At 32.1% G+C, this 24241-nt stretch overlaps 1 protein-coding gene across 1 annotated transcript in view; it reads right to left on the bottom strand.

Annotated features, from left to right (window-relative positions):
- Positions 1-24241, bottom strand: part of Pde9 (phosphodiesterase 9) — a 210063-nt gene that overhangs the window by 39784 nt on the left and 146038 nt on the right. The gene's annotated exons all lie outside the window — the stretch shown is intronic.

Here is a 24241-nt window from a genome sequence, read left to right as displayed (position 1 = left end):
CTACTTCAAAGCGTGAATATTATTGAAATTTATTGACCGATAGATTCAGAGGATTCGAATGCAACTTCGCTGGATGAATGTAGATAAGAGTTTTAGAGAGAATATTTTTACTGCAACGATTTTAATTTTCATTTTCTACATTCTGGAAACTTTTCTGTGAAAAAATGAAATGAATTATTATTTCGTTCGCTGAACCTTTCATCTCTATTTTAATACCCTTTATATGAGTTACAGAGTAATTAACAGAAATTATTATAAAATTGTTGAAACAAATAGTTGAGTTGAAGTTGTTATCTTACAGATGTTCTTGTTGTTAAGAACTTGAATGCTTAAGTAGATATCATTATTTTAGTTGATATCATTTTAAGGAGTCAATAATTCAACATACATATACGAAGGTTGCCAAATTTGAATTGGTACCTAGGTTGAGCCACCAGTGTATCTTGTAATATATAAACAATTTGCGTCGTATGAAAGATAATATGCGTTGCTTATGCATATACTAAAATAGTTAATGTCATAATCACTATCATACAGCACAATTTGATGTTTAAATAATCAAACGCAGCCTGTTTTAACAACTCAGAATCTAATATTTTAGACTCTGACTGTAATCTCTCTACTTTTTCTAAAGTTGATAGCATAACTTTCAACTCTATGCATAGAAAATACATCTTAGGTTAACTATTTCCAATTATTTGGTCAAGTTGCCTAGATTAGACCAAAAGTAGTTTTGTTTGTATTGGATTAGTTCAATATAAACAATGGTAGAACGTTATAAAAACAGTATCATTTTAAAAGACAGAAAAAGGATTCTGAGTGGTTTCATATCTTATGGGAAGAAATCAAGGAAGAAAATATAATTAAGTGTATAAAATGTAGTACTTTGGTTCATATACATCGTGTACAGGAGTAGACACGAAATTAAAAAAGTATTATTGCTTAGATTGTTGACTTTTACTATAAGATGTTGCCAATATGGCATGTTGACGTCTATGTAATATATTTTGTAAACTTGTTAAGAAAACTTAATCAGTTTTACACTTTAATCCAGCGGTTCAATTTAGACAACCAAAGGTCTATCTCTGGAAACCGATTGCTTTCAGTGAACTGATGTCACAGTTATAAAAAACTACTCGTGTAAGTTTTATAATATATTCTTTTGGAAAAAACCAATTATACTATCTCCAAGGCATAAGTAGTAACAATTTCTTTCCGCCATTTCTTAAATATTAAACATATTTTATTACCAGTCTACAGTAAAAAATGTTTTAGTGGTACAATTTCAGCAACCTTCGCTTAATATTTACTCTTATTTCCTTATTTGTCTCATTATCTAATTATATATTTTCGAACGTTTTCTATGTATGAGCATTTATTAATAATGCGCATATGTTAAATAGACAGATTTACTTCAACAAAGAAGAATTTAATTTTAAAGTTAGACGAATAGTTTTTTAAATGAAGGAAAATTTTAATCACAATGAAGATTAATTTAAAAATCTGTGTAGGTTACAATTGCTTTTTTTACACTGAAAAATTCAGTCGAAATTCATATAAAACTAGGTGTACCAAAATGGCAGATGAAAATTAAATTAAACAAACTCAATATAAACAAACTGTTCCTCAGAAAAACTCAATAACTATCCATTAGCGTTATTATACTGTACAGGGTATAAGCAGAAAGGTAGTAATTTTAGACGAAAAAATAAGTTAAAAATATGAAACAAAATTTCGTGATATCGCGTTTCGGTTTTGAAAAAATTGAATTTGAGTTTTTGCTAGATATGCAGTATACATATTTAGGGAAACAGAGTTTCCATTACTTGCGAAATATGCGGAGAAAGGGGGACACTCGCAGTCTGGTCACTGACTTTATCTACTGTAAAGTAGAATCTGTACAACCCCTTAACAGCCTGAAAGTATACCTCAGTGTATGTGCGTGTTTTCGTGTAAAAAATTTGGAAGCAAAATTGAAAAACGGTACCAAGAATATGTTTTGCGACTTACTACTTCTTATAGAATCATTATTTTTTCGCTACTACCATCGATTTTAGAATATCCATTCTACAAACTAGTCGTTAGTAAAGTCTGACATATTGAATATCATAAAAATTTGTTATACTGAGTTGTACAACACTTAGAGGTATCTAAATTATTAACTCAAGAATAATTAAAATTATTAACTAAATTATTAACTAAAGAAAGTTAATAATTTATTATTTATTATTAACTCAAGAAAGTTAATAATTTATTATTTATTATTAACTCAAGAAAGTTAATAATTTATTATGTATTATTAACTCAAGAAAGTTAATAATTTATCTCAACACAAAGCACAGGAGATACGTCTACACCATCCAAATACATGTACTAGAAACAAACATTTTATAGAGTATTTATAAATTTTAAACAATGATACGATAATATTCAGTTCAAAAAATTATCGACAGTTCATCAAAAGTGTAATCTACTGCAGAATTTAGTATTTATTTTGAACAGCAATGCATTGCATTGTTAATAAACGATTCCTTTAATATTACGCAACAATCAATCATGAATTTTATGAATGTACGGAGGAGATGACTGTGGAATAACTGTCAACCCTTTGCTGAAAACCTTCGAGAAAAAGTCACGATATGTACACGATAAAATCAAACTTCTGTTCCGAGAAACTTTTTGAATAGAGAAAGACAGGTCGTTCGCCGTACAAAAGCCTGATCCTGAAAGGAAGACTTTAGTGTCGGTTTGAGAAATGCTACCATGAAACGTGGGGTATTCAGGAAATAGCTATGGTGAACTTGGATGATGTACAGAAGTAGTAACGTACTTCTTTCGCTTTTAAAAAATTGTATATTACTTTAAAAGAATAAAAGGAAAAATAAACAATACAGTAAATAGTAACTATAGTGACTTTCTCTATCTTGAATTTTCTTATTTTTGTCTATGAAATACAAAATTCTACAATTTTTATACAATATAGAATGCTTTAAATGTAATATTAAAAAGTACATATATTTGTATTTCTCTCTAATTTTATAATAGCTTAAATTAAAATAATTTAGTTGTCACAAAATTTCCTTACGAAACTTCCAATATTTATAGTTATAAAAAATCTGAGTTAACGAGTTTTAAATTAAAATTATAATTTAACAAGCCTGAAATTAGAATATCAAATTTTCCAATATTAGGGCGATTTAATTATTCACATCTACTTTACTAACATTACTTTCTTATAGAAGCGCACATTTTATGCTACTTGAACACCCACAAGCAATTTCACTAACCCTCAAACATTTCCAGCCTCGTCAAAGTACCTCACATTTTAAGCGCAGCTCCGCACCCCTCAGACAACCACTTGATACCACGGTCATAATCCAACAGAGAGTCTCGTCGGCTAGAACGACGCTAAGTCGCCGTAAAATTTTCCAAATGAAGGGAGAAAGGGAAAAACAATCGACCGTCACGATAAAAGATCATTCAACTCGCCAATTACACTGGTCGAAATTACCAGATCAAATATTAGTCTAGCGAGTACTGTGCACTATTAAGGGGGTAAGGTATGCCAATTTCGAGGATGGAGGAGGGAAAAACGCGGACGGGTCGCGGAACGTGGAATAATAGAGTCTTAAATTAGAATCGGGGACGTTCGACGGAGGTCAAAGGTAGAGACGACGGTGGACGAGGTTGTAAAAATCGACGAGCCGACTTTCATTGAACGCGACATGCGCAATCGTTTGCTGAGTAAACTCTATTAATTGGCATGGGGGCAGGAGGGGGTGTAAGTCGTTTGTGGGATCGTCACGGAGAGCCTCTTCGGCAGCTTTACGGATACGGCAGGATCGTTTTGTCGTCCGGTAGCTCGATTCAAGGTGGAAATAGGGACTTCGTTCTCATTGCGTCACGGTAAGGTGTTTATTCATTTAGCAGCAGTCGTGAAGACGCGATGGGAATTTCACGGTAGGACTGTAGACTGCAGATAATTAACGCATATCTATTATGTAGATATTTCTCCTGAGACAGTTAATAGACAGATTTTTAAAAAATGTCCAATTTTAAGAACTGTTTATCTCTTGTACTGTTTTTTTGTGGTTTTTTTTTGCGTTAATCTTTAGCGTACTAAGGGATCGCTTATCAATATCAACAATATGTTTTTAACACGATTGAAATCAAAGTTTTAGGGTTTTTCACCTCTTCAATGTTTCCGATATTCAAGTCTTTAATTTATATATTTGTTTTAATTTTCTGATAACCAATTCTTGAAGGTCTATATTTGAATTCTAAGTGATCCTACTTGGTATGACAAGGCTTAAGTCGAAATAGACATAAATGTACTTAAAAAGTAAAGAGCAGAAAATAAATTGGCGTATTGGTAATTTCGACTTCTTCAGTGGTTCTGTTGTTGCAGCAAAGTGCAGAAGAAATAAGATTTGGGGTTTTTTGTGTACAAGTGCAATAAGCAACGTTGAAGAACTTGGAGGTAAACGGTCCTCAATCAATATGCTGCGTGAAACTTAAGTAACGATCATGACATCAGTGACTTTATAAATGATAACTTTATTTGAAAATAGCTTGAAAATAAGATGCGGTTACTAGTTTCAGCGATTACAGTATTCTTTATGTATATTTCTTATTATTACTTATATACAATTGCAATAAATACAATACAGTTAATCACGTGCTTCAGTAAAAATATTATTGTGTTACGTTTCATATAAAATTAAAGTACATGTTGTTATATTAGAAAAATAATAAAATGTATTTTTTAAGTAGTAATTATTCTTGATTTCACATTGGAAATGCTAAATAGGAATATGGGCACTTATTTTTATATCTGTCACAATGTTGTAGTAACCACGAGATATTTTAAAATATGAGAACTTAAAAAGTTACTTGTAAATATTATATTCAATAAATTGAATTAGAATCGGTATTGCAGTAAAAATGTCAAAGTTCAAATTTTTAACTCTCTTACGTCCTTTTGAAAATCTTCTATGAAATATGTTTATCATCATCACGAATACAGCTAATGAGTTTTTAATATAACATGAAGAAATAAAAGTGTAGATATTAACGATAATTGACATCTTTCCCAAACTGAGGATAATTGTTACAAGAAAGAAGGACAACAATTGGGTTAAAATAAAAAATTCTTATGAAAACTTGAGTATTCATGAAAAATTTTTAAATGAGTTCCATAATTATAATGATAATATAGTAATTAAATAATCGATAATGTAGTATCCGCGTTCTATAATTTGATTTCGACCTTTCCTGAATTAAAAAATTATCATTTTACACATTACATGAAACTGCAATATGATACATATTGCAGCAAGAACTTCACAATATTGAAAGTTTATAAACGATTGTACTTACTCTTTGCAGAAAACTGTAACACTATCACTATAATAAAAATTCAAAGATGCAAGATGCAGAAAAACTTTCAGGGGATAAATCATCGTTCTTATATTTTATGTGGTGTTATGATAGTGCCTACATATTGTACAATGGGAGAACTTTAAGTTCAAGTGAATCGAGAGATTATTGTTCCGTACCTTACGTGAGATTATGATAGATGCCGTGGTAAAAATTTTATAACCTCGAAACAGTTTGAAATAGTGAAGTTATGGTACAAACGTCGCAGGGGAATCTTTAAAATTTGTAAGTTTCATATTTCCATCTTAGAGTTCAAGGGTATACTAGTTAAGATGCTATAGTTTTCATATCCCCGAGTAGAATTACAAGAAATGATACAGTAAGTGAAAATATATTTCACTAAACTATCTTAATAAAAAGATTGTCATTTTACGTATATATATTATCGTAAATATTTCTCTATCTTCAGACCTTTAAGCAATCTTAATAAGCAGATTCCTAAAAAATCAGGGTACCTCAGTACTATCCCAACCATGTAATTTATACTAAAAAGGCTTCAAAAGAACCTAATAGTGTATGAAAGAATTCCTTTATTCCTCAGGAAGACATGCTAATGTACCCTTGAAAACGCTCTCCCCGAAGCTCTATACCCTATAAATCCCAGATGAAAGCTTCAGCGAGAAAGAAATCGTTTCGCATTATACGCTTCTTTCTCATCCTCAAAACCCCTCTACCTTCCCAGTATACAACACGCAACGTGTCTTTTTCCACGACACGAGGGAAAAGTTAACCAAAGTCTGCGCTTCGAAGGAGAGCATTTTCAGTTGACCTGTACCCATGAATATTCACCTGGAACAGCGAATAAATTTCGAGTTATCTGCAAAGGTGACGCGACGACGCAACGTCCCGCGTGCATATGCCTGCGCCAAAGCAAGGCAAAAGCAGGCGAGTCGATGAATCACCTGAAAGGAGGTTAAATTGCCCTAAAACGTTCGCGCAAATGGTTTGCGGTCCGGCGCAATGGGTCACACCCGAGTAGCACCGTTTCGCCCTCTGCACCCGAACCCTCCCCCTCCCGCCACGGTGGCGGGCCAGCCTGGTCCCAACTCCTGGTGGCAGGCCAGCGAAACTTAAGTTACCCGTTGAAATCAAAGTGGTCTTCCTACCTTCTCTGTTCTGTCGTCCGCTTACACGATTTAACACGCGAGCTTTAGCGCAAGCGACAAATCTTGCGGCTGGTTTACGGTCGACCACGGGCGTTCGTTCGTCCTGGCTCACACGACGCGGCTCCGTACGAAACGAAACGAACGTGGTTGGCACATATACAAAGCGAAAGAAGGGGGAGAGCTATCTTCCGACCGTCCATTGGCTCTAATAGGATAATGAAACGTGAATCATGGATGTACGGCGGACGATTATATTTTTATTGTGACCCACGCTCAATTTATTCATTATTTTGTTGAGGCCAATATCATTGGTACGAGGTGTAGGAAGCCCATTGCGCTCGGAAAGCATCGGGCTCGAGTGTTCCTACGGCTCTCCATTCGCTATTATTATTTTTATCCATCCATCCCGAGCCGAATTAGAAAATAAACGTTATAGATGGATTGGCCACATCCTCGATACAACCGACGCCCTACCCGTAATAACGATTACAATTAGCCAAGGGAACGGACCAAATTGCGTGGCCGGACCGTAACATGTCGCTTTTCATTAATTTATGACGATTCTTGTTGAAACATTAGGAATGGACCTGATGCTCTCTGTGGTCGCTTAGAGCGAAGTAGTCGATGAGATGGAAAATATCTCTTCAGAAAATTCACACACGTATCAGGCATTCGCTATTGATTTGCGTGTCTCTTTGGCAGCAATAGCTATATGTTGATCAACCTCTGTTGTAATATTTGACTTCATTCATGGGCGCTATTTTTGTACTCTTATTGTTGCAAAACGAAGGCCGATTAAATGTGGTGTCGTAAGACATATTTTTGATAGATTTTCATTCCTTTATTGTTCATTAATACACTTTTGTGTATATTGTACATTTTTATATGTGAGTTTATAGAATAGTAAATAAAATGTTGATGCCCTTGAAGCCTTAGCCGTTATGGTGGGGTCATAGTATGTATAGAAATTACATTTTTTGTATTTGATATGAACAATATTTACCAGTAATTTACCGAGATTTGTCAGCTAAAAAATGCTTAATTTTTTACGTGCTACTATAATAATACCCCAGTGATCCTACCATGTTATGTTATAATAGATATTGACGTCATATGAGTTGAGGGTTACAGATAAAGAATTGGAATAAAAAATCGAACTAAAAAGTTCAAGAATTTTAGTACTTTAAACATAATACATACTCCAACTCCATGTAATAGTTAAGAAAGAATATGTATTTAATTCCAAGTAATAATACACCTATTTGTCACTTGGTTGGTTACTCTATTGTTGATGAGTTTCCACACATCAATACTTCAAATTTTTAAGTACTTTTTCTTGACATTTAGATATTTTCGATACTTATTTGCAGTTTCTTTTTGAAACGATTTCACAAAATAAAAATTAAAAAATATAACATTTGAAAATATTGAAAGGTAACTTCTACTATAATAAACATATTAAATTAAGTTGTATCGTTTCAATTACATTACACAAATTTTTATAGATATTAGTGAATAGGTAGAAATAAACAATAATAAGTCATCAATACAATATTGATCAAGTTACCTTTCCTTACGAATCTCATGGTATACGAGGCTTCAGGTAAATGTATTGAATCTGACTAAAGAGAAATGGAAATATTGGAAGCAATTGGAAAACTGATACTTTACATGTTCATTTGTAAAATTCTATGTTCCACGAGGCTTGTGAAACAATGGTAAAATATAGTTAAAATCACACGGATCTTCGTATTTTAATAAAACTAGAATCTAACTTAAACCTAGAATCTTCTTACATACTTTTGTTTTTCTCTTACGAAGAAATTCTAAAGAATATTAATAGCTTTATAGTAATTTCAACCTTAGTCATATATTTTATTTTCTTAGTACTATTCATCTACTCTGAGTTATGAATTCACTCTTTAAAATACAGATGTTCCATAGTTTTATTTTGTAAAAATATTTATAGTACATTCTCGATCCGCTTACGTTATAAACTCTATTTTATCCGCTATTGTATCTTTATTTCAATTTTACCTCAACCAAGGCCTTATTTTGTATTTTAAAATTTATTATTCTTATTCAACCATAATCTATTCATTCCATCAATCAATACATACCTACATAAATATCGGTAATTATTCAAAAACAAAATTTATATTTACAATATTTCACAGAAGCAGTCTTTTTTCACAAAAACTGTGCATATTTTGATTATGCGTTTACTTATTAACACACTTCAATAACAAATTTTTTCTATCTATGTTTCTAGCGCGTTCAGTGAACCTCTGTTCAAATGAAAAGCTCCCGAATGTCAATTTGCCGCGAATAAAGCCAGTCCACCATAACTTTCCACGACATGCAATCGTCGTCGATTTTCGCGCCTCTGACTACCCAGAGCATATGAACTGCACCGATTCGGCCCGGAAGTCGAGTGCATCGAAATTGTCCGTGGTCAAGCAGATCCGCTGGATACCGTGTGCACGAAGTGCAAAATTCTAGTTCGTTTCGTGCACTTACTATAAATTCATTCCCTTTCATTTATTTATTATACGAGTGATAGTTTTTGGTACAAATAGAGAAAGACGTGCATGAAAAGCAATAATTAATAGTAATTAATAATGTTTACGTTTAGTGCTGGAATAGAGACATCTTATGTACAACATTCCTGACTTGTTTTATAAAGGGGTTTTTAAGATTTTTAAATACATAACATTGCTTATTTTTAGAATTCTCAAATTTCCTTTTAACTACATATTCTTTAAACATCAGGCAAGTAAAAAATTTAAAAAGAAAGAGAAATTATTTTGGAAGCTCTAGACCAGAACCTTCCCTTGAATAGGAGTAGCGATTCGCAAGGGGTAAGTAAACACGTCAGCACGCGTGTACTGGCAATGTTTTTATTGTGATTTGAACAGAATGCAATTTAAACATATGCTATGCTTTGTATTCGACAGTGCCACTGTTGAAAATTATGCATACAGCAAGCTTCAGTAAACTATGCATTGTTAAAAAACAATCTTTCTCCCTGCCCTCGTATTTTCTCAGAAAAGCAAACTGTCAATGGAAAAATGTGGCAAGAATTGCAAGGCTAACAATAGGATCGATATTTCTTTTCTAGTTACTCCACTTTTTCGCTATTCACTGAAATGACTCGCGGTGATTAGAGCAGAAGAATATGTCAACGTAGAAATCGCAATAGAGGTTGTTCTTCTTTCTACCGCAAGTGCACAAATCTCCGCGATCCTGTCATAATTAAACGCTATAATTGTATTTATGGCGTGGTCGCAGGAACTAACCGTAATTTTCACCGCGTAAATGAGGATAAAAAGGAGAATTCGATACTGTCGACGCAATTTTCTATGAAAAAGGACCACCATCCTTTAGGTAGGTTATTTCGTTATTAATGGATTTAATTTCACGGGAGAATTCCAAAATCATGAAATAGTAGAAGAAAGATTCACATAAATATACAATTTATCTGACATGATTATTAATATCTGTGTCGTTGAGCTGTTTCAAGATTATGCAGCCCTTGTGATCTGTTACCCTCTATAAATCATACGAATTGAATATTTTAGCCGACCATATCCACTCAAAGTTCTGTGTATTAAGGTACATATTCTAACTTTAAATGAAACTTTTTTATTCCATGGTTTGCATTTTATAGTTCTGCATTTTTTTATCTACTAATTTTCGTAGGAAATTTTTGTTAGCATTATTGAAATTGTATTTATAAATTATTATGTGTGGCATGGTAGCTATTGCAGCTAAACTGTTAAGTAAAAGTCAATGCTCTGACAATTATTTGTCTTTTTTGTTTTCGGATACGAAAAACAGATAACAATCTGGAAATTTTCAGTAATCAATATTAGTTCTTTAATGTCAAATGACATTTCTGGCACGTTATGAGTTTTTCAAGAAAAAATGTCCCTGAAAGGATTTAAAAGTATATGTATAAGCAATTACTTTATTGTATAAAAGTGTTTTAATTATACGATGCTATAAATCATTCCTGTTTTTAGCACCATGTATATGGAGATTCGAATAAAATTAAATACCATTATATATGGAAAATTTATATGAACTTAATCGCATGTCAGGGGATTAATATTATGAATACTTAGTATCATACGCCCCTTCATTATTTTGGCCTGTTATGCTAATGAAATTAGCTATTAATTTTCATGGTAGGGAGATCTACGTAAAAATGTGCGAGAAAATGTGAAAAATAGCAAATCTTGTTACGTGAAACACGAAAATAGTCAATTCTGAAAGTAACCTGAAACCAATCGACAACCAATCGTGTACAGTTTTTTAATGGGAACGAACATTCGAATGCAGATATCGATTTCATAAATCGGATACAACATACTAACAGGATATTGTAAAAATTGCTAAAATAACTTTTTCATAAAAGCGGTAGAAAATGATCTTCCTAAATAACAGGAAAAAATGTTCTTGTTGTTAAAAAGTTTAGATTCTTGCTATTTTTTATACTTCTTGTGACTGAATCTGAAAAGATATAATTTTTTTCAATTTTAAAGTAATTTTTTGACTCAGTTTTATATTTTCAAATTCTGAAAATTTGACAAAACTTTTCAATTGTTTAATCTTTTATCTCTATTATCTCTATTATCTTTTATCCATTGTTAGAATTAATAATTGAAATATAATGAAAACGTAAACTGAATAAGCCTGTTACTAAAGGGTACATTAATTAATGAGACCAGGATATTTAAAAAATTGTTCAATCCTTCTCCCTTCAATACGCGAAATACAATGCACGCCACGATCATGGCTCGTCGAATTCAAACCTACTTTGCACAAAGCAAGGAAGGTTAATTTAAAAACAATGAAAATATTGATTTCATTACTCAATTTTCTAAATTCATTCATGCATACATTTTAATTAAATAATATTACGTACTTCAAAATTCATTCAATTTTCACGCGATAGTAAAAAAAGTTTCTGAAATTACATCGTGAAGCCCGTATCCCTGGTAGCAGCAGGGATGCTTCCGTTATCAATTGCAGAACAGGGATTTCATCGAATTTTTGCGAACGAACTCTCCATCGAGCCCTGATTTGCAAAAAACTCAGTGATAACCCTCTCTTGTTACCCCGAAGGCACAAAAACCATGCTCAATCTTGCTACGCTCGACGTGTATCGAATGGCCGACTGGTCGAACCAAAGGGATGCTCGCAGGACGACCTGATTGATTTGCAGGCGGGGTTACATAAGCCAGCCTCACCTCTCTAATCGATACATTTGTAGGTACACACGCGGTTTATCGTGCCAGGTAACCGCATAAATACGTGGGCGACACATACGGCTCGTTACAGTTAACGAACGCAGATGTTCTTGCTGTACTTCTCACAGAGGATCTGACCAAATATTGTTTGGCAGTGAGACAAGACAGACGATTTGAAAGTAAAACATTTCAACTTAAGTAAGTATATCATCGTATTAAATGCGTACATAAAAAAAGTAATTATTTTTAATATCTGAATTAAATACATGGAACATTCGAATTGCTTCATTTACGAACATGAGAGTATTGAAGGTGAACAAATTTATTTGAAGTTTTTGCTTTCAAACAGAAGTAGATAATAGTTAAATGAATATTTGCTCAATTAATTGGATGTAAGTAGTTACATTTTTTCTAAAAATGTGAGATAGTTATTTCCTATTCCTGGAACTTGAAATAAATTACTTAAAATAATATAAATGTTTGACACGAATCCACGATTTCATTATGCTTTATTTCATATATTTTGAATTCATTCTACTGCAATGAACTGAGAAATTTTAATGATTTCGTTTCAACAAAGTTTGTTTTTATTGTTTAATAAATGTAGCTAAGTAAAACTGAGAAGTGTGCCGAAATAAGTAAAGAAAGTATACAGATTTTTGATTGCTTCAAAAGTGTGATAAAATTTTTAATTGAGTATATTTACTGGCAACATTCTCCATTCCATTTTGTGTAATGATATATGTATAGATATTGTTTACTGAATTTTTCTATTGAATAATATTACTAATTAGCTAAGTTTTCAAATACTGAAAAATCCTATTCATACATTTGTATTTGCTTCTTGTATTCGCATATTTATGGCGTAAACTTAAAACCAAATTCCTGAGTATTACATATTAATTTCATGGAGCTAAAAACCATTGATTTTTATATAAATAAAATGTCATAATCGCCACTGGAGGATAAATAATTATTTCTTTAATCACAAATTCTACTTCTATTTAGCTACACAAAAATTTTCTTTCAGTAATTTACAATATTTTAAAACTAGCAATCACAAATAACTGTTACCTATCTATAAGTTTATTAATTTTTTCACTAGATTCAATTTTAGTAGACGAATCCATATCAATTTAATAGCGAAATTCATCATTAAAATAATTCAAATATACAGATACTGTATACTCCAAGAGTATTTCCATCACGGAAAAGTCCATCTGGTACGGATATTAAATTCTTTATGTAGTACCGAAGCTGGCCCGTAATCAATTACAAAATCCAGACCCGACATGCAGAATTCTCTGCTCTTTCAATCGTTCGAACCTCATACATTCCGCTAATATCGTCCATTCGCAATTATCCTCCGAAATCCTGTTACATTAACGCAGATCGTGCAATAATACAGGATCGCACAAATAATCGTGTTTCAATTTCATAGAGAATGGCATTACAGAAATCGAAGAGGGGAACAGGATTGTTTTCGTTTCTCTGCGTCGATCGATAACCTAATCATATTCGACGAGGATTCGTGAGAATGATACTGTATCGGATAAACGGCTGAACAAAAATCGTCTAAATGTTTTCCAGAGTGAGAGAAAATATTTGTAGTGTTAATTACACGATATTATCTGTATTGGACAACTCTTGAAAAAGAAACATGGAATATCGTTGAATTCTAATTTCGTACCAGTTGCAATCATCTAAATTAAAAACATTATATTTCTGCTATTTGTAGGAGTTCTAAGAAAAATGGACATTTCAGATAAATAATTGTGAATTAGGTATAATTGTGAATAATAGCTCATAAATTTGCACACGAAAGATTATTGATTTCAAAGAAATTTAAAAAAATTTTTTTTCTATGGAAATTGAGGAAATTGGAACATAGGAATAATCTATGTGTCATGGTATTTCTTTTTCATTTTTTCTGCTGTGGATAATTCGAATATTTAATATGTAAGTACTTAAATATTTTACAGTGTTACGTAAAATTGAGCTCAAATTTTATTATTTTCAATTAATATTTAATTGAATTTTTAAGTCACATTAAAGTTTAAAAAAAGTAAGATTAGAGTACTCACATGGAAATTCTTTGAAATTGTAGAGAGTTAAATTACTCGAAAATAAGTACTTGGTTTCATTAGATCTTAATCGGTGGGATAAACAATTTTCACTTCTAACGTGTTAATATTATTGATCTGCTGTAGTTTCCAGAGTTTTCATTGGACAGCAATACTGACTCATATTTTGAATGTTTTATTGTTCTATATCAGGTTTTACACTTTTTAAAGGTATCAGGATAGGAAGAGTGGAATGCACTTTGAGATTTTCGCCCAAAGTAACTCAATTGACAGAATTATTTATAAATTTGATCACTAATTTGATGAAAAGTCTATCTCTGAAACTTAATGAATAATCACAGTCAAAGCACAATTTAATCTTTCTAACTGTCAGCTATTATCATGCAACTTAACAGACCTGATATATTTTTATTATTCCTTCTAATTGACTATATAAAACTTTATAGTGAAATTTGGTAATATATGCCATACCTAGTTTCGATTCTATAGCTATTAACGTCATACATATAAACTTTAAAAATATTTAATACCAACGAGATTCAGTCAAAGCTAAATCTATTAAAATTCTGTGTGCATAGATAAGGATTAATCTATGCATCGTTTTAATGAGAAATATGTATCATGTATACAGTGCAATAAACTACGAATTTTAATTTGTGTTAAACTAACGATTATCAGTTTAAAGTATGAAGCTTTCGGGTGTAAGCCATGTCCTGTAGAAAGAGATTTCCAGACGTTTTACTAGCATTGCAGCTGGCTTCTTCAGGGGGTCGAAAGACACGCTGAAACTGAAGTGTGTTCACTTCACTACTCCAGTTCATCCACTACTTAAGTGTGGTTCATGTATCACTGAGCACCAATGATAAGATGTTCCAGTTCATTAGGCACCAATGGTGTTGTTTTTAATTGTACAGCTGGACAATTAAGAAAAAAAAGAAGTCAGCTGCAATGCTAGCGAAACATCGGAGAATCTCTTCCTACAGGACATGGCTTACACCCGAAAGCTTCAACAATGAGAATTGTATGACGCCAGGCCGTGAAAGCCTCAAATCTCTGATTATTTTGGGATATATAAGCATGGTGTGAATGCATTTCCGTTTTAACTCTTTGAATATGATGAAAGTTCAAAGAACCTTTGCTGTAGCGAGATTACCAAAGTCTGATATAATTTTAGTAGCAAGCTAGAGTGATCTAAAGAGTTGAAATAAAATTAAATTGAAAGGAAGAGAGTGAACCATAGACATTAGTATAAACATCTACAAAACAATCTGATAAGAACATTCTCGAACATTTTAATCTGTTAAAATAATTTCTATTAGATTGTTCTAATTTTAGTTTCTCCCAAATAATATGAAAGCAATTATCGTGAGCCCTATTATCAAAATCTTGCCAGAATACTACTTAATAAATAAATGATTAAAAATTACTTAAAATCTGAAAGAACTAGATAAGTATTTTAAGAATAGAGACTAAAACAATTATTGAAGTTTTGTGCAAATGTTTCGAATTTCATTAATGTTGGTATCAATAAAATTTATTTACGTGGACACGTATCTATTCAATTCATCGAAAAAGCAGATATCGATTCGAGCATATTCATCTTGATATCGATTTCCAGTCACGGTAACTGGCTATCGAAAGGAAGGAAAGGGATTAGAAAAAGGAGGGGCAAAGAGACATAGAAGGGTTCTTCGTGATAAAGTGATGACATTCGAGGGATCATTAAGTCAGCCATCCTTAGATTGGCAAGAAACGGTGGAATTAAGAGAATGCTTGGCTTAATTTCCGAAAAAACGTACGGAATTTTGAAAGTATTTTCGAAAATGCAATTTGTAAAGCCGTCAAAGAGAAAAAAATGTTGATATTATTATCTTAAAATACAGCGTTCCATAGAATCTGTGGGGTATTGTTGAGGCTTTTTATCAGGATTTAAAAATAATAAAAAAAGCATATAAATTCGCTTTGAACTTGTTTTCGAATTACAGCTATTTTATTACTGTACCAGTTACCAATTATTCATTTGTCGTCACACAAAATCAAACAAATTCGAAGTGAATACCTTCAGAAAATTTCTAAACATCCTAACATAAAGTTCATTATCCTCTCAAAACTATCAGTTGTTAGAATTCACTGTCAACCCTTTCGAGGTGTTGCTATTGTATCTCATTACTGTTTGTTTATTAGAACACAATACTGTGTTTGTTAAAAGAACTGCTGATAGGTAGAAAGAGTTGTAACTTGGGAACAAGTTCATATTAGACATACGCGTATTTGAACTTCTTTTATTATTTCTGTCTCTTGAATCTACTCTCGCAATACTTTCTATGTACATACATAATACGAAACATCCTATACATATAAAAGTACTAAGAATACCAGGTTTGTATAACACAGGTCCAAATTCAATGACAAAGGAGAAAACAAAACTAAACCTTACAACTTCTACTGTATTGGCTTCACAAGGCCTCCGACACAATTAGACGACACATCACCTCCTTTCGTTGAAGTACTTCAGGGAGGACGAATTTCGTGACGTTGGCCAGCCAATAAGGGTCAATTTAGCCTGCGAACCGTATCGATTCCCCAGCAGGGCATCGTTGGCATATTTTTTTTTGTGATGCCGACGACCGACCTCGTTGAAAAGCTTTCTAATTAAGTAGAGAAGGATACAGTAATGACACGCTTCGCTCGCAAAGCTGTCCTATCACTGCGGGGGTTTCCGCCACAAAAGGGGGCGAGAATGGACGAACGATGAGCTTATTATAGCGGCTAAAGGGGTTGCGAGTCTCCCTATGAACACACGAGACGTTTCTTCGTATGCTTAAGTCAAGACCTTCTTGGGGAGATCCTATGTTGAGTTAACTTTGCGTCAGTAGTCAATGAACGATGGTATATGTAGGTTGGTAATTAACAAGTTAAATTTATAGACTGAGTTAATATATGAGAAAAAATTAAATAGTGACGAAATATGTGGAATAAAATATATTATAGAATTCTTATTTCTTACTTGTCACTACAGTTCAGTAATTGTTGAGACTTGGTCCATATCTTGTAGTAAAAGCAATTTCTCTAACGTGCAGTCTTTTAATACATACAGTAATCGAAAAGAGTGAAAATTGTATAGTCGATAGTAGAAAAAATTTAACTTTTAAATAATTTTCGCATTTGAATACAGTGACCTACCATGGAAAAATGTAGTAACTGCAAGAATATCTAAAATGAGTTTCTTTATGAACATTTTGGTTTTTGGTTTAATACAAAAAGGCAATAAAATATGATTTTTTATTAAAAAAGCCTGTAATATACTTTAATGCTTTCAAACGAAACGTTGCAAATATAAATAAATAGAAACATTTAGCCATTCAATAAAGCCTGCCGTACTCTAAAGCTGAACACTATATAAAAATTAACTATTGGAGATATAATAATGTCAATTTTGATGACTTCATAGCACAGCAATTGTTTAAAATATTTTAGTCAACGTGTTTGTATTTATGCTGCATCGACATAGGACAGTGATGTTTTTGAACAAGTTCACTTGTTTGGGATTGTATATTTTCTTGAAGGACTCAGTCCAGCTGCGAAAAAACATTCGCTGGGATTGTTAGTTAAAATACCCCCAGCAGCAATTGACATGGAATGGCACACTGTTTTTTCGGATTGTTACATGGAACACTGAGTCTTTCAAGCTTAGCGTGATTTTTACAGATTTTGAACATGTAAAAAATTCTGTGAAAATTCGCTAAAGTACTTTCAAGTGTACAGTTTAAAGTTATCAAACTTAAATGTTAAAGAGATATACAGAACATTATTATTTACAATTATATTGCAGTACAGTAATATGAGTCAGTATTTTCCTGGGCTCATGAAAATCCCTAGTGTGCCATTCTAGGGTTAAATCAGCAGTAGCATTCAAAGCGCTCGAAATGTCAAGAGTTCTAGAGTATTCTATATCTTCTATATATTCTAATTCTAGAGTATTATGGTAGACTAGATACCATAACTTTTTAAGTGATGAAACTAGATGCAGCGTTCGTTTTTACTAAGCCTATGATACGAAATAGAAAGCTATAACTGTCTACACGAAATACTTTTATCGAAATAAAAATGCGAACGGCAATTAAGAGGATTTCGTTGGAATTGAATGGGAAGAAGGTGCTGGGATTAAAGGGGATTTCGAAGGCTAACGCAGCTAGGAAAACTTGATCACAGAAGCGAAGCTGTTTTTTCTGACTGGGGTCAATCGATCGGTTTCTTGCAATTTCTGCGTCAAGTTTCTCTTGATATTGCGCACTGCTTTCATTTAAATATTTGTCTCTGTTGCTAAATGCTCGTGGCTATCGGTCAGCGGAAACAATACAAAACTCTGTGGTAACGATATGTAAACGTTTAATCTGCGAAACACGAGAAAACTCGTGACCTGTTTGCAATCTGACTAAATGGCAATTGCAACGAAACATGTTTTCTTTTTATCAAAAGGGAAATATTGCGGTGGTACTGTGAAGAAAAATAAACAATCACGAAAGTGAACTCCAAAGCTTGATTATCTTTTTAAAACCAAAAGAAAAAAAGCAAGCAGTACAAAAATTAATACTGTTGATTAATTTATTAAATAGTAATTTGCATAATAACTTACATTGTGCAGAACGTGAATCGTAGTTCAGATTTTTTAGTACTTTATTTATTATGTTTAGGAGTACTGTCAACAATAATACTGACAAATAAAGTAGCACTGTTATCGTTTTTGTGTAATTTGCATTAATAAGGTGTAAATTCAGGGATATTATAGCATTCATCACAATAAATGTAGTTTCTCTTTGGTATTCAATAATTATTGGTCTAGATTGAACATAAACATGATAATTCAAACAGGAATAGCTGCAATGTACCAATATTATAATAATTCTAAATGATGAATATTAACATGTGCATTTAGTCATACGTTGATCCTATCAACTTTAATAAATGTATAAATATAGGGTATCAAGGGTAAGGTAAATAACAGGCGACAAAAATTTTAAAGGGTGATTCTACGTACTACAATCAGATATAAATGAAGAATAAAGAAATTACATTCGAGGCATCATTTTAGAGATGTAATTGTTGAAGATAAACTTAACTAAAGAGTGTGTAAAATGTATCTAACTTGATGCCTTATGTTACTGACGGCGCGACGTACATTTACCAGATCAGACGTAGCAGTTTAAGTAGAATGTTCCAAATCAGACACGTTGTACACGTTTTAATAATTAATAACGCAGAAGTAAAGTTTAAAATCATCCTTGAAATTTTTGATGTCTGTTATCGAACATCCTACATATGTAAGATGCAATAAGTTCTTCAACCTTCCATAAATCTTAACATTTCTAAGTTGCTAAGTATGAAAACAGCAAAATTATTTGAAAAGAAAATCTGTTCTAATCTAATACAGATTCAAGGTAATTCATCATAGTATCGTAATATATTATGAAATAGTCCTAAATAAACCAACAATTGACATTATTTAATACAAATATTTCGTTCACAATCCAATAGATTTTAAATAAAAAAGATGAAAAAAAGGCAAAACACAAAATTAACCCAGAAAAACAATTCATAATTAAAAATGCATCTTACACGTAAAATAAAATGCAAGCACTCTAAAAGTTGACAGTCTAAAGTAATATTATTTAATCCCTGCAATTTTACGTCATTCCTCAGGTCATTTTTCACTCAATCGATTCCAATGTACAGAGTCTAGAATTTAAATTCTCCTCTCGTTTTCTATTCAAAGAAAACTGAATTTGATTGCAATTAGAACTTAAATATTTTATTCAAAAAGAATTATCAACGAAGGACACTCGCAAATATATAAAGCTAACATATTTCTAAAAATATACGCGTAACGTAAACAGTAGAGGATCGACAAAGAGTTTCCCTTCTACTAGTTTCTTGTCAAGATTGAGTAGCGCGAGTTTCAGGTGAGTATGGAGCGAAACAAGGCGGGGAAGAACCGCCACGAGAAGCGCCACAAAGGCACGTGACATTGACAGGATCCACTCTGTTTCATATGATGCCTTTGTAATGTCATGAATTCCTCGTAACTACATTGGCGGCAAAGCAATTTCCGTTAACTGGTCAGCAAACCTACACAACACTGTAACGCCATTATCATCCTAATTACGAGATGCACTTTGACCCCGAATTCGCTTATGATATTGATAATGTGGCTAATTATGTCTAAATGGTTTTAAATAAACGACGATGGTTAAGTGATCAACCACATTAGTAATGTCGTTAGCTTAGGAAGTCGAAGTAACGGTAGACAATGTTGGATTCAACGCGTTTTAAGTAGTTCAGACCAAAAATGGTCAGACGTAGGGTTACCTTGTTTCGAACGTTAGCTTATTCCGAAGAATCGAAGACTTAAGATTGAAAATATCAGGATGGATATTATTTATGAAGAATAGATGCATTGCATTCATTCTTATGTCTTAAAGATAAATTATTTTATAGTTTAGATAGGACGTTGATGATTCTGAATATTATGAAAGTCAATTTTGTTTATATTGACGAAAAAGTTTGAATTAATTGATGTTAAACAAATTTTATTAAAGAATTATTTGTTTGTTAAATGTGAGAGAAGGAATAAAGAAGATTATATTGCAATACATAAATGTAATAAATGACTGGTATAGTCAAATGCAAACAACTAATATTACCTTTATAATTATAAAATTAAATGTTTGTTAATGTAATTAGATTATTCGTAAAATCGTTCAGAGAGAATACTGACTTTGAAGAAGCCAAAAGCAATATGTTTTATTATATTTTGTGTATACAAGGGGAATTAAGTAGAACAATCCAATCAGCGGTCAGACGTAGTCTCTGATATTCACAGTGTAATTAAACAATTGGAGCTTTATGAAAATACATTCTACTTATTCAAAAAGTGGAATATGCCTTCAGGTCAGAAAAATTGATCCACTGTATAAGGACTAAAGATTAGAAATAATTTAAAGTGACTAATAATTTTGAAATCACATGATAAATCTGTCAAATACCATAAACTTCAAATAAATCAATCAGACTAATCGTAAATAGATCACGACAACCAATCATCAGACAAAAGAGCCGAACATTTGTGTGTAAATAAATTTTTGAAGTTTAAAACATCTTTTCAAAAGTTTAAGGTGTTTTAATAATCTAAAATTAATATTCTTAAGACGAACTGTATCGTTTTGGAGGTTTTAACAGTTTAAAAACATTCACGAACATGTGAAACAGTTTCAAATAATTTAGTAACAACTCAGCTAACTTCTCTTAAACGGAGAAATCGAATGCTTATCACTGTCCACAAGTATTAGCGATGCAGGCCACACATGATCGCGTAAACGCTTGGTTACCCTCAGAAACAGTGTGGCGAAGTTGTGTATTAATTTCCACCCGGATTAACTAGATCGAGATAGTAACGAGCACACAAGGAGAAAATTGACTTGAGTGATGCATCGTGTGACGGACTAATTTTCATAATTCAGCAAATAGGAAATGAAACACGTCAGTTATCGCGAATCGTTTAGTTGCCTATGAATGATGCAAAGCTAAGCTAATTCTGCGAAATTGAGTGGAAATATTTATACGTTCCAAATCTAGACAAATATTAATAGAAATAAGAACCAAAAACATATCGAAATAACTTTTTAATTAAACAATATAAATAGGAAATCTTGAGAATTAAAAATTACGTGTTGAATCTTATTAGGTAAATGGAAGTTTTTATATTGAATGTCCCGTCCATATCATTATACTAATTAAAAGAATTTTCGCAGAACCTTTTATTATGAAATTATATTAAAAGCTTCCTCTGTAAAAGCCTGACTTTCCCAAATACCTACAAAATGAAATAAACGAATTACTTCATTAATGAGCGCACACATAAGTTATGCAGATATACGTCAAATTAATATGATACAACTATTTGCTTAAAAAATTGAATTTATTTGCATCTCGATACAAATATTTTTACGAATAGCCAATGTATATAATTTAACAATTGAGTAAAATCTGACTGTTGTGGAAGGAGATGCACAAAGGTAGATTATGGCTAAATTCTATTGGCTAATTCAGAGTGTAGGATGATATGTTAAAATTCTACTATTAATGGAGTTACAACAGAGGGTAGGTGGTGACGTTACTATATTTGGGAAATCTTATTGTAAAATTGGAAAGGATTTCGTCATAGAAATTGCTTTGTATCAAACGCGTAGCCTCAACATGAGGAGTGCAGTCGTCAAGGACTACATACTCTTATCTAAATTTATGACCCTTTAACGAGAAAATCTATACAACATGGTACAAATACACAATATGATCTAAATGTGAGACGATTTATGCAAAAAATCGTATGCTTACTTACATCAATTAACATACTGTTATTCAAAGATTATCATTAATTAAATAATATAACGTGTATGTGAATAATTATCTTCAAATAATTTTATTCAAATGATACATGACATGTGTTAGGTAACTGGTATTGCAGAAGGTAGACCTCATAAATTCCATTAAACAGTATGACGAGTTTTTTAAAACCGCAAAAGGAAAAATGTGTCTCTTTGGAAAAATATAGGAACGTTTTCCATAGAGAAATGTAATCTTGACGAAAGAGAGATTATTCCTCTAAGGGATGATGTATAGGTATAGCGGATTAGAGAAAAACATTTTATTTTGTAAAAACGTATATTGCTTAAACGAAGTACGTTATGTTTTAGTACGTCTAGTAAAATAAAATACCGATAGATTTCAATTTGGTATAAACAGAATTATGCTGTTATTAAAATTTTGAATTTCCTTATTTACTTTTTAAACAATGATATGAATGGAATGTACATTAATATAAAGTACTTAATTTACTATATTTAAAAATTTAGAAAGTTCCTTTCACGGAACTTTATACTAGTAATATCAATACTTGGAATGTATATAAAAAAAAGTAGTATTTAAAAAAATTGCAAAGGTTACTGAAGCGCTTTAATGTATACACGCGGAGTGTTTCAGCTAAATAAAATAACCTAAATATTTGTCTCGCTTATTTTATTATTGTACACAACAAGTTCTTGGGATAGATGATAGAAAGAAGTTTTTCCCAGATTTCCAAGTCGTCAGTATTTTTTAAAATGAAACTCTGCATTTTTTTTTACTTTGACAGAAGTTACAAAAAATCAACATTTAGAAAATAGGATGATTGCGTTGAAAGAGAAGAAAAATTTAAAAGCTTGTAGTGAAAAGAATACAATTGTACCTACAAGAAAAGTCAATTCTTTTAACCTTTGTATACTGTTAAATAACCATTAGGTACCTTACAGTATAATGATGTGAATCTAAATTGTGCATGTTTATCCTGTCATCTGCCACGCAAAGAATGAAACAGGGTTGATTGGCAAGTAATTCTTAGAGGTTACTTTCGAAACACCCCGTCCGGTCGATAGGCCACGATTCGTAATATGTGCTAACATGACTTCGGTAGTGCTTACGGATCCTTTCATATCAGTCGTGACGGGCTCGAAATATGGACGCGAGGGGAAGATTTTGGTGAAGATTGCCCAAGTCTGTTGATTGGAAACACCGATCAATAACTCAACTGATCCAACAAATATAAAATATTTCTCGAGCTGCATTAAACACTCGAGCTACTTCAATCTTTATCGAGAGCCAGACTACAGAAAGCAAAAAGATCTAATTACCTGAAAAAACCTGTGGTTACCCACTGAACTTTGATGAAATATTTTTCTGCTTCGGGGAACGATTTCCTCGCGTTTTTAGTATTATTAGTATTTTAGTAATTTTTCTTTAGTTATTATTAGTAACTAATATTTTGTACTTGTTTCTTTTTGTCCTAAATGTTTAAAAGAAAATGTTTATAGTTAGGTATATAAAAGATTTGTTAAAGTACATAGATTCTTTTCTTATTAATACATACATGTATATGTTATGCTCAGTTGTAAAGCTTCAGGCAAGTGCTAACATTTTTTGTTAAGCATCCTGTATTTCAGGCCATAGGTAACCACACTATTCAGCAATTAACATTTCATTTAATTGTTTTTAAATAACAAATATAAACTAAATGTAGATTTACAGATGTTCTCTGTGAGAATCACGATTCCTTTTATGAAGAGTACTTCAATAATATAAATAAATAATTACTTAGGTTATAAAGATACGTTACAGAATTTATTGACTAAATTAATTTATGAAGTGAAATCTCCAATTCTCGAGTTAATCTGTTAAACCACACATATATTAAAATTGAGTTTTCCTCAACAATAGCAAACTCCACTCGCTCAGAACGTAAACCTAGCCTTGCTGATCGCGATAGCGT

This window comes from Calliopsis andreniformis, chromosome 1, assembly GCF_051401765.1.
Source record: "Calliopsis andreniformis isolate RMS-2024a chromosome 1, iyCalAndr_principal, whole genome shotgun sequence".
Lineage (NCBI taxonomy): Eukaryota > Metazoa > Arthropoda > Insecta > Hymenoptera > Andrenidae > Calliopsis > Calliopsis andreniformis.
This window is presented reverse-complemented; position numbering and strand designations above follow the sequence as displayed.